At 44.2% G+C, this 14,221-nt stretch overlaps 1 protein-coding gene across 1 annotated transcript in view; it reads left to right on the top strand.

The window, feature by feature from the left end:
* The first annotated feature begins 1,374 nt into the window (after window positions 1-1,374).
* PDE4B (phosphodiesterase 4B) overlaps window positions 1,375-14,221 on the top strand; it is a 200,432-nt gene continuing 187,585 nt past the window's right edge. Inside the window, exon 1 of the mRNA XM_065841890.2 lies at window positions 1,375-1,543. The gene's annotated coding sequence lies outside the window, so the exon portion shown is untranslated. The remainder of the gene's footprint in view (window positions 1,544-14,221) is intronic.

The following is a 14,221-nucleotide window of genomic DNA, read 5'->3' as shown; positions in this document are numbered from 1 at the left end:
ATACAGACAACCTTTTTTCTTCTTTATGATTATGTGGTACAAAACTTCCATTGAATACTGTTCTTTTACACTGTGCTGTATAAAGACGGGTTTATCAAAATCTAGTCTGGGTCTGTACTGTGAGCCTGTGGGATAATAGGCTATGGGATGGTACTTGAGCAATAATTGCAGCACAGCAGCCTTCTGTTCAGTTTTCAGAGACAGTAGTCATTAATTCCTGGAAAAAATCAAGGGTCTGTGTGTCATCCACAAATACAGAGTTTAACTATTAATTCAGAAGGTTTATAATGAACACATTTTATTTTTGTTTTCTGGATTCTGAGGTTTAGGAAGCTGGAATGGGTTCTTTAAGCCCTTTAAATACTGTTACTCAACCACAAAGACTAGAAACTTTCTCTTTTAAAATGTGAACCAAGTTCTTCACATTGTTACTCCAGAAACTCGGCCTTTGATAAAGACATCAAATGCCCAAAGATCTCGCATGACTGCTGGGATCAAACAGAACTTCCTGCCGTAAAGAAACCATATCAAATGAGTTATGCTCATCTTCCACATCATGGGTGGTGTGACCAGACAGCAGATCATGGAACGGTTTGGGTTGGAAGGGACCTTGGAGATCATCCAGTTCCAAACCTCAGCCATGGGCAGGGGCACCTTCCACTAGACCAGGTCACTCAGAGCCCAGTCCAACCTGGCCTTGAATACTTCCAGGGATGGATGTGTTTGAGGTCACACAGCACCTTTACCGTTAGCAACTGCTCTCACCAGCCTGGCCAAGCTCTGTTGGTGTGGCTTTCCATGTGTCACCTTCCAGGGGACCCGCGGTGCCTCTGCCATGGCTGTGCTGGGGGTCCTCTGCTCCACGCCTCGGGCTGCTGGCTGCAAATCCCCCAAGGGCCATGAGGTGCCTCCTCTCCTGCGGCAGGAGCTCCCCCGTGCCCAGCGGGGCTGTTGGCCGAACCCGCCGGCGAGGCCCGAACGCCGTCCGTTCGGTTCGGGGGGACCCGCTCCCGGCTTCCGCGGCGCTGGGCCCGAGCCCCCGCGCAGGGCAGGGCCGAAGGTTCCGCGGCCGCTGCGGGGCTGGGCGGCCTCAGCCCCCGCCCCCGGCTCGAGGCCGGCCCGCTGCCGCCGCTCACCCCTCAAGCCGCCCCCGGCGGGCGGGCGGGAAGCCGGGCGGGGAGGCGAGCCCGCCCCGCGCCCACAGGGAAGGCGCCGCTCCTGCCGGAGAGGGGAGCGCTGAGGGGAGGGGAGCGGAGCGGAGAGGGGCGCAGCCGAGCTCAGCCGAGCCGAGTCCAGCCGAGCCGAGTCCAGCCCAGCCCAGCCGAGCCGAGCCGCCGGCGCAGCCCTGGCAGGTGTTGGCCGCGGTAGCTCCGCCGCGCTTAAGCCGCCGCTCCGTATTCGCGCCCCGCTGCCATTGCCAGCGCCGGCTGGCGAGAGCGGCGGAGCCATGGAGCGCTGAGGAGCGGCGGCGAGCGGCGCTGACGGGGAACCTGCCGCCGCCGCGGGTAAAGCGGCACAACCCGCGAAGACGACGCAGGCGAAGGTAAGAGCTCCGCGGCCGCCCGGGCCGGGGCTGCAGCCGCGCTCCGCTGCTTGCGTCTCACCGCCGCTCGCCTGCCCCGGGCCGCGGCTCCACCAGCCCCCGGCGCTGGGGGACGCGGCGAGGGCCGCCGCTCTGCCCGCGGGGCCCGGAGGGTTCGGGGTCCCGGGGGGCTCGGCGGTCCCACGGGGCTGGGACCCGTGGGGTGCCCGAGGTGCGCGGCATCGCCACCTGCACGCAGCAGGTTGGATGGAGGAAAACATCTTAGTCACTAGTGGGTTGTTTCGGTGGTTTCGGTAAGTTTTGTCGTATTGAATCACATGGCGTTAAGAACCGATAGTTAAAAAAAAAAAAAGTTTTGATTTTCCAAAGAGGGTCGATTGTTGTATTAATTGTTATTTTAAAAAAAATATTTTCTTGCTTTTTTTCCAAGTTTGTGTTGGAATTACTCATTTTCTGTTGGACCTGTTAAGACTGTCTCGTCACAGCATTGCATTTCACTTAAACGTGTATCCAGGAGCCGTATTCTCCCTGCACGGTGCTGGGGATGCTGTACCCCCACCATCGCTGTACCCCAAACTCATCTGCAGCCCCATGTACTCGTCGCTTCTTGTGGGGTCAGCCCTCCCCGCGTTAATTTCTCTGTGACATTTTCTCTCCCAGGCGTTACTGCTATGCATCACGTTCGCTAACATGTGGTTTGAGTCAGTTTGTTTTTCCTGGTTCTCCTTTTCTCAGTTTGGTGCCTGGTGGGAGTTGTGACTTCAGGGAGGATCTGGAGGCTGAGCAGAGAGGGGGGGCTCCTTTTACCACCTTGGGTGAAGGCTGATAACTCCACTTTATGACACAAGAACCGGTTTGCTGTAGGTTTGTTGGGCTGGAATGGAGCCATGGAGGTACGGGGTTGTTCTGTGTGATGCTCAGCATCTGCTGCAAGTCACCTACACTGAAGAGAGAATTCCTGATAGAAATCTAAGTTATCTTAACAGCAGAATTTATACCACGCTTTTTATTCTTTTTCCTCTGAATTTCTCATGTCCAGAGGAAGCGGCAGTGAATAAGTGGAATAATTGCATTTGCATGTTTTAAATTCAAGGAAATGGATTAACTTTTTGTACCACTTTGAGAGAGACGCTTGTGTGCTGTGTCCCCCACTGTTGGCTCCAGAGATGGTGGCCAGATTGTAAACAAATCTCTGATTTATAAATAATCTAGACTCTAAAGCTCTTTAGTACAAAGGGTGCTCTTCTGCTACACTATTAAGTATACTGGCTGCATATAGCAGATTATTCACTGTAATAATCTGTTTCTCTTGTCATCTAATCTATTTTAATATAGAATCGTAGGTGCTCCTGGTACACCTGTGTCTTACTTTATTGTCACCTTTAGACATTTTAGATTCCATTAAACCGTTTGTAATGTAATGCATAAATGTCAACCTGAAGTACAATACAAGATTCAACCTTGTTGGCTGCTTCTTCCAAAAACATGCTCAGGGTGAATTTGCATCTGGGTGCAAAAATTCAAGGGAAGTCAACTCTCTGCCCAATTTTGGCAGCTTTTTGTCTCAAACCCTCCTGTTCTTCCCTGGCCACACCTGTACTTGCTTCCCAGCTCTTTCCAACTCACATGGAGGCTTCTACTTACTCAGCAATCAAATCCTGACTCAAGAGTCTGACTTACAACAGATTAGCTGACTAACGGTGTCTGTGAACAGTAGTCTTGTTCAAGAAGTCATTACAATCAATTATCTTGAATTTCCATATTCGAAACAGATAGATCTGTAAAATCCACCCTAAAATGTCAATTTTAAGTGCCGACAAATTGGGCCAGTTGGGATGATTTGTTTTACCCGAACAGTGGGTAAGCTGGAGAAATCCATGTAGGACAAGCTATCCCAGTGGTTCTTACCTATTGAGAAAATAGTGACAAAAAGGTGCATAGAGACACCTTTGTTTAAATTAAGTGCTTGTTATGCAGAAATTAAAGTATTTACACTAGTTCCATTAGTAAATTAAATTGTATAATTATGGGAGTAGGATAAATATAGCTTTAGCAGATGGGGAAAAAAAACTATTAGAAAGGCGTAGAACGAATGACGATGTGAAAGAACTCCCCTAAACTTGAAGGCTGCTGTGAATGAATGTGTGTCTACATACATTAAATATTGCTTCTCAAGCAAAAGGATATTAATCTTGTGTTATTACTCATGCTCTGTGGGTTTTTTTGCCTTGTATTTTTCTTAGTTTAGAGAATTAAAATAATTTGTCAGCCTCACTTTCAGATTCTTGCTGCTGCAATGTTTTGGTTTCAGGCAATGCAGAGCAATGGTTATTTAGCTGTTTTAGGTAAAACATACGAGCTGAGTTTCTTTAATTATGAAAATAGTTTTCAGCTTTAAAAATTTGTTTTTACAAAAAAAGAGCGAGTTGATAGTATCGCATTGATTGCTAAAACATGCATGAAAGGCCGTTCGGTTTGTCTGTAAGCCCTACATGCCATTCAGTCTCAAATAGTTTAAGAGTATATCCCTTATTTGGGTTAAAATATTAGAGAGAGAATGATGAATGGTATGCAGAAGGTAAGTTAAGAGCCTTTTTCCTGGTCATACAATATAAGAACAAATAGGATGCAGTGAAATTGAAAATTTCCAGACTGTTAATTTTTTTTTTTCATTAGATGTATAATTAGACTGAAAGACTATTTGGCAGAGTGTTCTTGAAGCACAGAACTTGGCTAGATCCAAAATAATTTCTGTAAATCACAGAAATATCCAGAAGTATGCAAAACTTCACACTACTGAAAAGACAATTTAGGGGAGCTGTAGGAAAAATTAGAAATGTTTATCCTTTATAGCTTAAGCCAGTCTCTGAGAAATAAAGCTTGGAGGAAACTTTCTAGGAGAGCAGATTATTCTGCAGCTGCCTGCAGTGGAATTTCTTGCACTTTCTGTTGAAGCATCTGGCGTTACTGTCGGTGATGAGAAAATAGATTAGTGGATGATGGTGGATTAGATCTGTGGCTATTCAGATGCTTAAAAAGCATAATTCTGTAAGTGCACATGTGTGCTCTGACTTGGGTGCTTTCTCATGTTCGTGCACGTAACCGTATTCTTCGTTTATTAATAAGTCAGGGGAAGAAGATTCAGAAAATTCCCCCGCAGTTGTCTTTGCTTCTCCCTTTTCTGTCTGTGTGGGTTTTTGTGTGTGTGGTTTGTGGGATTTCTCTCCTCCCCTCCATCCATCTCCCTTTCCTGTGTGTTCTCTCCTCTTTGGAAGCCGAGCAAAGGGCGTTACATATATTTTGGGGATGGGGAATGAGGAGACAAGTGGAACCAAAAGCTGTGTCATGGTCTGGATAGTTTTTGTGGTGGCATTTGGCCACCTCCTCCAACCTCTGCCGTGGCTTTCACCTTTGAGAGGTGGCCAGAATGCAGAGAAAGGAGGAAAGATGTCCCATCATGGAGGAAGATGTTACCAGGTGTGGGTAGGACACTGATAATACATTTCCATGGGCCAGCCGGAGTTCCTTGCTGTTGATAGAGGAGCCATGAAACCACGATGTGTGACCTGAAGGGCTCTTGCACAGATTCAGGGCCTGGAACGAATAAGGGCAATCTTGGTGGTACTGAAAATGTAGGGTGGGAGTTGGGACAGTGTATGCCAAAGATATCGTGTAGAGTGAATTATTTTATAAAGGAAAAATGGTAGCTTATTTGAAGTAGAATTGTAAAGCTTGGTACCTTATGGGCTGAACATCTTTACTGTTAAATCGTTAAAGAGTTGAGAGACGGATCCAAGTCGGTGGTAGCGCAAACAAATGGTTTATGATGGGCTGTGGGACAGTGAAATGAGGCTGGTTTGGATTTGCCATTTGGGCTCAGGGTGCTGTGGGTGGGTGATCTGGAGTTACTGTTTGTTTGGCTGAAGCTACAGTAGATTCTGGTGGGGTGGAAGTAGCTGAGAGTTTTGTGAAACATGGCTTAAAAAGCCTCTGGAAAAGGGATAAGATCTGTCATGTGTGTAGAAATGCTACATGTAGTAATGTGACTAAAATGATGGTTAGGGGTTGGCAAGCCATGGATTGTTGGCTGTTTCTTTCTGTAACACCAACAAGGGCTAATACTAACAGGGGGAAATGCCTTGAAGGATTTCAAGTCTTGATGGTTAAAGCCATAGATAGAGCCAGGGTTGAGCTTCTGAGCTTGGATTTGGAAATGGGAAGGTAGAGCCCAAGGAATGTCCTGTCTGGGCACTTACAGGAGAGATGAACTTGATGAAAAGGAGCTGCAAGCTTCACAAATTTTTATATTATTGAAGACTCTAAATCTTTATTATTACTCTTTGGAGCTATTTTCTCCCTCTCTTTGCATTCTGTTAGCTGAAAATGGAAGCACTGAGGTGACTGAGTTTCTTTTTTGTAAGTGCAACACCAGTTAATTCAGAGAACCTTTGCTACTCAGGTGGTTGAAAGCCTCTGTGATTTCACCAAGTTCTCTCTTCCTGTGGGCTCTACTTAATTTGATGAAATACCAGTATTTCAGTGTAGGATGTGCTTTATCCTATGTTAAATGAGTTTCTGATAACCGAGAAGCAGTAGAAACCAGAGAAGTTGAGGTGACTGATGTGCTCTTTGTTTTCTTTGTCATGAGTACCTAGAAGAGGATGGAAAACCTCAGCACTTCGGTGTTATGTTGAAGGTCCAGGCTACGTTTCAATGGGAGCATGAGCATGCAAACTATTAGGTGACATTTTTGAGAAATACTTTGAATGTCATTTCCCAAAATATGCACTTCATTTGCAAACAGCCGCCTGTTGAGAACATTAAACTGACCTGATGCAGCTGCTAAACAGTTAATATGTACTCATTTGCCCTCTAATTATTTGCAGCACAGCTGATAATACCCTACTTTTGACCTAATTATTTTGCAGGGAACAGCAGCTATTTGTGGTAGAATGTCTGCCTTCCGAGCACGAAGTGTTAGTGAGCAGCAGCACAACGAGAATGACTGAAGTTAATACATAACAGGTAGAAAAAAGGTTGTCTAAAAGGGTCACCAAGCAGCAGGTACTAATACCTTTTTTTTCATCAAATACTTTTCAACTTGCACAAACTAGGACAGGGATTGTTGGTGTGATGCTTGTGGTGAAAGAATTATTTTGCACAGGATATTCAAGGCGTATGTTGTAAAAGAAGGCACAGGGCAGAAGCTCTGTTCTGCAAATAAACAAGTGGGAAGAGAGAAAAGGGGAAAGAGAGGTCATGTAAAATAAATTCAAAGAAACAATCTGGTCTTGAAGACTCCAGAGAGCTGGGCAAGAGTGGGGAGCAGCTAACAAGCTGAGGCCAAATGGCTTTGTAAGTCCTGTCTGGAAGAGAAATCATCTCAGCTCAGCTAAACTCAGAAATAAACCCGACCTGTGGGCAACATTTGAGAGACAATATCCTACCGAGGTGGTTTTGTGCTTTTTACAGACAAAGATACCTCAGGGAGGCTGCAAAAGATGGCTAGAGAGAGCTGAATGCCAGGATTTTCTCCTCAGTATTCTTTTAGATGTTTTTCTTTTGTAACAGGGCTTCTAAACTTGTAAACAAGAAGTTGACCCTTTGCTTTGCTGGATAAATAACCATGATATTTTCATTTTTGTTTTTGCCTGGGGTCCTGAGTGAACTCAGGTGCCACTGACACACACAAGAAACAGTGTTTTTTTTTCTGGAAATGAATCCCAATAAAGTGACTGTCTGCAGCATACAAGAAGTCTGGGAGCTGTCGGAGCTGCAGTGTTCTCTCACTGACATGTAAGGATCGCTTTTGGGATCTAAACTATGAAATGTCAAGAAAAAAGAGGAGAAATTTCCCTTGATGGGGGAGAACCTTCTCTAACTTTCTTGTTGCTAACCAAAGCTTAACATCAGAGTCATGCAAATTGATGTGGATTTAGTGCTTTCTGCTTGCAAAAGATGGTCACCAAGTGAAAAACTACTTCAGAGCATTGGGTGAAGGAGCAGTACTATGCTCAGATTGAAAAATAAATTCTTGCGATTGATTTTTGTTTCATTCATGCTTTTGTAATCCAGTAATTGTTTGAGGAAGTGATAGGCTGCATACCACAAAGGAAAAAATCCTCCTGAAATTACCAGAGCACTTGTTAAATGTGAAGGATAAATCTGGAGCGGAGCTCCTTGCAACAGGGGCGCTCTCAAGAGTGCTTATAAATAGTGAAAGCAGGAACTTCAGGAAGAGAGGAAACCGCAATGATTAATCCTCGGCAGTTACCATTTCTGAAGCTGCAAGCCCAAATAAGATACAGAAAATGATCCAACCTCACAAGAGCTCTTGCGGAGAAAATAAGTACAAAGCATATGGAAACCTCCAGGGTGAAGCTGCTCCGTTTGATGGGGTTCTGCTCAAAGCAGATCGTGTTCTCGGGAATGCTAATCACACGTCTCCCAAACCTACCTCTGCTGCTTTGGTCCTTCCACTTGAAGGAAAGGTGTCTACGTGGAACATGTGCAATCACCGTAGGCATCAGCTTGGAGAATTGTCACTGAAATTGGGTGAGATTCTCCATTTTCCGACGGAGGACGGCTGGCAGTGTTTCGAGCTCATGGTAACAGTCGCCGTTCTCGGGCAGGAGGCAAAGAGCATTTAGGAGCAGGATGTTAAGGGTTGTTTTGAGAGCTTGGATTCTGCTCACCGCTTCTTCTAGAAGTGCTTCTCTTCCCATGGGCGAAAACTCTTTGGGATCCTCACAGGAGAGCAGGAGACCCATCCCAGCATTGTCATCCATCAAAGTGCTGGAAGCTTCTCTGGGGAGCTTGGGAAAAGCGAATATGCCTTTATTTTATTTTTTCCTCTCCTTTCTTTGTTTTCTCTGCTTCAATTTTGTGTTTCCTTTCTAGAATTCAACCAGAAATTTCTATTACCACCCCTCTTCTCGGCACTTACCTAATGCATTATGTATATATGTAACTTACAGACCTTTGGAAGAAAACCATTAACAAGAGAGAAATACTTGGGTAAGCTGGATGATTAGAACCCTGGCACTTTTACGAAGCTGCTGATCTTCTTTTTTTCTTTCCATTCTGAGCTTTTAATTTCCTTTCAGTATGTGCATAATGTTTTGCTACCCTGAAATCCCCTGCCTATATGGTTTGATGTGTTATTTGCCATGTGTCCATATTTTAATTGGGCCTGTGTGCTTTTTCTCGTTTTTCATTCATTTTTATTGATTTCTTTAATTTTTGGAGGAGCCACAGGACCATTTTTTTTTCCCCAAGCTGCGTGTGGGTGACTGATGAATCAATTCAAATATAAATTGAAGATTTTCAATGCCTTTTCTCCAAAAGGCAAGAATAAGGCAACGTTCAAATGAAGTCAGGCGTAAGAACTATAAAAATAAATACTTGTTTCCCTAATGCTTAGTTTTCTCCTGAAGCCTATTGGCATAATCACAGAAAAACATATATTTTTAGAAAAGGAAAAATAATCAGGCCACAGGCAACCAGTGAACTAGAAGGAAGTAGAAAGATACCTTCTTTAGCATCGTTCCTTGTTTCTATCCTTCCACTATCAGTGTAAAAAAATAGGTTGTACAAGTACTAGCCTGCAAGACTAGTTAATCTCTACAAGACTAGTACTGTTCTGGTGCAAGACTCCTGCCACGTGACATAATTGTAATGAAATTAATTCCTCAATTCAGTTATGTGTAGTAGAAGTTCGGAAGCACTTGGTAAGCAAAAGATAAGGTCCTTGTTTAGATTTGTGTAAAAACAGAGAAGCTTTATGATAAAAAAGAGCAACTTAGCCCTAAGCAAACTCCTGTTTGCTTTGTACACAGTGGAAATCTTTGGTGGGTTTTTCTTGGTTTTTCTTTGACCTGAGGTGTGGCCTTTGTGGAGTTTGCTTGTTGTTCTTATTACCAGGAGGAATTTATGCCAGCTGCTTTTGTTTGTTTGTTTTTGGTAAGCACCATTGTTTTATTTATAAGACAAAGAGCAAGCAGGAGACATCTTCCCGTGGAATCTTCTCCATGGCATGGTTTCTGTTCCCACATGCCTCGTCACCAGCACGTTCTCCTCTTCTGCTTCACCTTGTGGTAGTGGTACCGATGTTCCTCCTGTAGCACTCTGATATTTTAGGAAGCTCCTTTTCCATGCTGGGGTTGAATGCATTAGAGAAAGCGCTTGCAACTGGCCCCCAAGACAAAATACCCTTCTCCCTTCCCATGAATCGCTGTAGGATCAGACTGCAATACAGTGCAATCCCTGGAGTAGCTCTTGGCTTTTTCCATTTGACTCTGCAGACATATCTAATTGCTTCTTTATTTGGTAGGTCTTGTGACTGCCTAATGGATCAAAGACCTGCATGCTGGTGGGTGCCAGCACTTGCTTTCCAGTATAACAATGTAAAACCAGTAAGGAGACGGTGAACTGAAATGGAATTCCGTCCATCAGAGCTGCTGGGTCCGGGCACAGCATTTAAAGTTCACTCACATGGAGGAGGCTGGACAGTCACAGAGCACTGAATTTGTTTTTCACTGCTCTTTGTGGTTGTATAAAACAGATTTTCTTTAAGAAAGCTTATGCTTTTCGGGAAACCAAACCTATTTTGGTTTTCATTATTGATATTGTGTGTTTGGGAGCAAACAAGCTGCACCTGGATTAGTGCTGTGAAGTGCAGTCAAGTGAACGCCTGGCTCCATACTGGCTTTTACTTCAGGCATATACCTTCAGTATTTTTTAAGTATGGTTACAATGATAGAATTTAAAACTGTGCTTGTAGGTGTCTAACAAGTCTACTTTATAATCAGAGTAATTAAATTCATAGAAATTAGTTGTTTGAAATAGAAATAAATTTGCCAGCAGCATAAAATCGTTTCCTCTGTGTTCTCCTATTTATCACTGCATACTTGGTGACTAAAATGTAGTGCATGTTTTTACACTGTAAATGTAAACAACATTATTATAGCTTTCATTTTTTTTTAATATATAAAATATCTGGAGAAGATTATTTTTTTTCCCGTGTTGGAAGCCGGTGGGATCAGCTCATCTTTGCTTTTTCTGCAGAGGAGGGTGAAAGGCGCGTTCTCCATATGTCTGTGGGGTTAAAATTATCCTGAGCGCCGTGCGGCTCTGGTTCTGCAGCTGAACACGATTCCGCACTCTGCAGCTCAAATGGAAACATCTAAATGGAGAAGGCAGTGGGAACGCTTCAGTCCCAAGTCGTTTGGGCTGTCCAAGTTCAGGTTCTCCACTGCGCCCAGTTGTCCCTATACATATGGTTTGGCCTTCTGAAGTAGGGCTTCTTTTTCTTTGAGTAAGCAGTAGAGGTTTTTGCAAAATCAAGTGTGTAAGGTGATATTGTAATTTTCATTTGTTAACTGGGAATCTGCCAAAAGGTCTATCGCAGAGAACTGCAGTGATTTGTAAGGACACCCAGGCTGTCCCCATGGGTTCGCTCAGCCAGGAGGGATGCAATGTGGTGGGTCCCCTTGTTCCGGGCTGTGGAGGAAGGAAAAGAGCCAACAGCTAACATCTACCCAAGGATAAAAGCTTTATAAAAATATAAAGCGATATATACTGAACGCTAACATTCTGCAAGTGCCCCTTGACAGATCTCGATTCACTGATTTTACGTTTTTCCAGCCTGTCACCCTCCAGACGGCTGGCTGTCATCCTGTGGCATGTCGCGGTCCCACCGTCCTTCGGAAGCAGAAGGAATTTGGTGTTTGGAGCTTTTCTACGTTAATTAAATGCTGTGCAGGTCTGAAGTAGCAGGGGGTCGGTGCTGTTTGATCGTGAGTGGAGCAGGAACGTCTCCTCTGTCCCTGCTGGGCTGGGGACACTTGCCTGTCCTCCCAGCCCTCTGTGCTGCCAAGGGAAGCAAAGTCTTTGCTTTTATAGAATCACTTTGGTTGAAAGAGACCCTCAGGATCATTGAGTCCAACCATAACCTAACTCTGGCACTAAACCACATCCCTTTTTCTGTGTCATTGGGTAGAGGTGGCACTTGTGATCTCTGTGTCCGAAGCTGAGACAAGTGCAAAGGAAGGGGGCTGATCCTGCATGCTGCAACGCTGCTGGACCTTGGCATTTGCCTTGAGTTTCTTGCGTTTTTCTGCCGTTCCCGGCAGCAGAGCTCTGCCTGCTCCTACCCTGCGGCTGCGAAATGGAGACATAATAAATTAGATTCTGCCTGCTGCTGTGCTTGGGCTCTCAGTGGCTTTGCTTGCAAAGTGCTCAGTCTTTCTCTGCTGGGATGTATTAGAAATGCCAGTTTCAGCCGGGTTACAAGCTGTTCTGTACACCGTGTTTACCGTAGGAAACCAGCTGAGGGCACATCTTTTCACAGATTTATTTTGGGCACCTTATTTGATTTCAGGGAAAAACCATTTCCTTCTATTCTGAGTTCTCAAAGGAAGGAATACAAGCGTTTCCTTATCTCATGGAAGGAGGTTTATGGAGAGAGCACCTGAGTGTTGGAGCAACTTAGGGATGTAAAAGCCTTTTAAAAGGAGAAGAGGAGCTATCATACCGTGCCTACCCCCAAATCCTCTGTGAACAGATTAAACTGAATGTAATTAATAACATCAAGAAGAAATCCATTAAGTTGTTATAGTAACTGGGAAGCTCGGGTTTAAAATGTATGATGGGAGTGAGTCAGCTCTGGGGGAAGGGATCTGGAAGCCCACGGATGGAGAGCTGGTGGCAGCCGAGTCCCTGGTCCCTTCGTTGTCCCCAGTCCCTTCATCCCTGGTCTCCTCTTCTTTCCTGCCCCGACAGCTCCACCGTTGGCACGTTGTGTGGTTGAGGCTTTCCCCAAATCCTGAGCTTATTTGCCAGCAGGAAGGATGAGTTTATCCACCCTACCTGCTACTGTGGTTTTCCTGTTGTATATCTGTTTAATGATGGATGCTTGTCTCTGCAGGATGTTGGGGGTCCTTGAAGAAAGTTGGCACAAATAAGCGGTGGTGGTAGCAGTGCTGGGTCCTCCTGAGAGGCTCTTTCATAAGGGTAGTAAGGAATCTGTGGTTCCTGTGTCCTGCAGAGCAGCACCACCTCGTTTCTGGAGGCCGCTTGGAAGGATATCTACGGAGGTTTCAAGAAAGATAATTTATTTCCTATAACTTACTCAATATCTACTTATAGATGGAGGAGGACGTACGTTACTTTTCTTGACCTTGTTAAAAATACTCGTGTAGGCTGAATGTGGGAAAGGATTATTTTATTTGCGTATTTATGTGCTTTCATTGTTTGCACTCCATGTTTTCTTGGGATGCAGCTGATACCGAAACAGCACATAAACATTTACCTGTTAATGTCAGGTAATGGCATTGTTGCTTGAAGAATGGAATGCAGAAATCTGGGGTGCTGCTTCCAGCCTGCTGGGAAGGTGGGTTTTCTTTCACCTTGTAATCTGATCGGTTCTTAGCATGTAATTCTGCATCCAGAATTAATAAACCTTTGCAATAGCAAAGGCTTGCTATTTGTAGGGTAATTCTCATGGCTGTGTGTAGCTTCTGTCTCAGGAACAATTAAGTTTTTGTTGAGCAATTAGCTGCATAAAGGCAGCCTCTAAACCTAGAAGTAATTTGGTAGTGTAATGGTCTATGGTAATCATGAAACATTAGGTAATATATAGATATTTATTGCATCTTGTTCAGGTAAAAATGAATAGTAGAAAGGCTTGTCCTTTTATATAAGAATTTGGATTAATTAAAAAAAATAGATAAGAGGCTGACTGTGTTGGACATGCGTAGACTTCTTGGTGTGTGTGTGATTTATCAGCTGGCCTAGTGCTGCAGTTACTTGAGGTTTATGTGGAATTCATGTGCTGCAGGTAGACATTAATCTCTGATGAAATATAAGGGTATCCAAGTGTTTAATTTCTGATCCAAACTTAACATTTTGTCCATCAGCAATTAAAGTTAGAAGTAATTTAGCTCCATTTAGTTAACAGGAATGTTTATTATATTTGTAGACGGTAATTGCATGTATATTAAACTGCACAGAAATTGCAGGTGAGTATATGGCTGGACTAAAGGCTCCAAGAAAATACTCTGTTAATTGTGTAATGTGGGATCCTTTGATCTCTCTACTGGGGCCATGATAACAAGACAAAAAACTGATACTTTTTTTTTTTAATAGTTATATTTTCCAAACTGAAAGAAAGATGTTGATACATAGCTTTAAATTTTGCAGGGAGCGTAATCCCCGCTGTAAAATCCATCTAGGCATTTCATACTGCTGTTTTACTACAGGAATACAGGTGCCCTTTAGCTTTTCAACAATGTAATCCCGAAAAACAAGAGTTTTAGAACTCCTCTGTACTGTTTTTGCGTTGGGGACTCATGTAGCTAGGTGGTAATTTAATGATTGGGTAGGACCATAGTCAGTCATGTATCCTCTTAATGTGCGGTTCATCTTTGCAAATCCTTACCTTGACTTTCATACAGCAATTTGTAGAAATGAAAGCAGTAGCCCTAAGTCAGTTCTTTTCTTAACTGACTCAAAAGTCTGTTACCTGGGAGTGCTGCAAAGGCTCCATTTACCTGCTGGTGCTATGAGAAGTTGGTGGGTTTGCAGCTTTTCCCACACTGGAGAGGTGGGTCTCGAGGACACGTCCAGTGCAGGACATGTTGCCATGGACATCATGTCATCATGTGGCTGAAGTGGGAC

This window comes from Patagioenas fasciata, chromosome 6 (genome assembly GCF_037038585.1).
Source record: "Patagioenas fasciata isolate bPatFas1 chromosome 6, bPatFas1.hap1, whole genome shotgun sequence".
NCBI classification, from domain to species: domain Eukaryota; kingdom Metazoa; phylum Chordata; class Aves; order Columbiformes; family Columbidae; genus Patagioenas; species Patagioenas fasciata.
Note: the sequence above shows the minus strand (reverse complement) of the source record. Positions and strands in the feature narration are given on the sequence as shown.